Genomic DNA, 1,023 nt, shown 5'->3' on the forward strand with positions numbered 1-1,023 from the left:
GCTAATTGAAGAAGTTGTTTATTATTGCAAACCAGGTTTGCTGTCGACGCGGTGCACACGGCGATGTTGTGCGTGTGACGGGCTGCCAAAGTGTCCACACTCCTGCCCCCTCTGTGTGAAAGCAGCTTGGACTCTTAAGGTGAGAGAGAGAGACTGAAATAGACACAGTAATAGATAGTTCAGTGTCTTTTTCTGCCAAATAGTGTCACAGTGTTAATTTTAACTACTCCAATATGTTGTGGAACCATAGAGAGTCCCCCTTGTGCCAAGTAGTCCTACCAGATGGCATCAGTTGGCCATGTTTCCATTGGCATAACGTACAATCAGGCTGGCCGCATGCGCACATGGCACAGACTCCACATATATGCCCACAGTCTGCTTTCACAACGCACCCGTGCATGCAATCATGATGCATGCATATTCAACCCTGCACACCGACAAACACCATCACTGTCGCGTACCTCAAGCTGGCGAGTCGGCTGCAGCAGGGGAACAGAAATACAAGTGAACTTTGCACAACCTCGCACGTACGTTCATGACTCGTTCACCTATCAGTTTGTGTGGGGTTTTTTTTGTTTTTACACTTGGACACTGTGTGTACACATACACACCAACAGGAAGTGATGTCAGTCCCTGTCACCTGGGAGACAGAGACGGTTGCTAAGATACCGTGACAGTGGGTTCTTGTTTCTGAGCTTTTTCCTCAGCCCCGCTTTCACATGGACTCACACAGATAGACACTAGTCCCTCAGTGGCTGGTGTTCATCCCTCCCATCCCTTAATCACTGGCCGGCCCTTGGAGCCCGGCTTAGCTTCACTTTATCTTCCTCTCTCGCTCACTCGCTCCCCATCTCCATCTATCTGCCTCTATCTCACTATCGAGCTATTAGCGCCTGTCTGAGCTCATAAGTTTTTCAGTATCTCTTTTATTAACAGCATAAATGTTCACACATTCATATTACCAAAGGCAGCGGTAAATAAAATGGCGACTACACTGACCTCCAGTCAAGATGGTCGTTTGAC

This window comes from Amphiprion ocellaris, chromosome 19, assembly GCF_022539595.1.
Source record: "Amphiprion ocellaris isolate individual 3 ecotype Okinawa chromosome 19, ASM2253959v1, whole genome shotgun sequence".
NCBI lineage: Eukaryota > Metazoa > Chordata > Actinopteri > Pomacentridae > Amphiprion > Amphiprion ocellaris.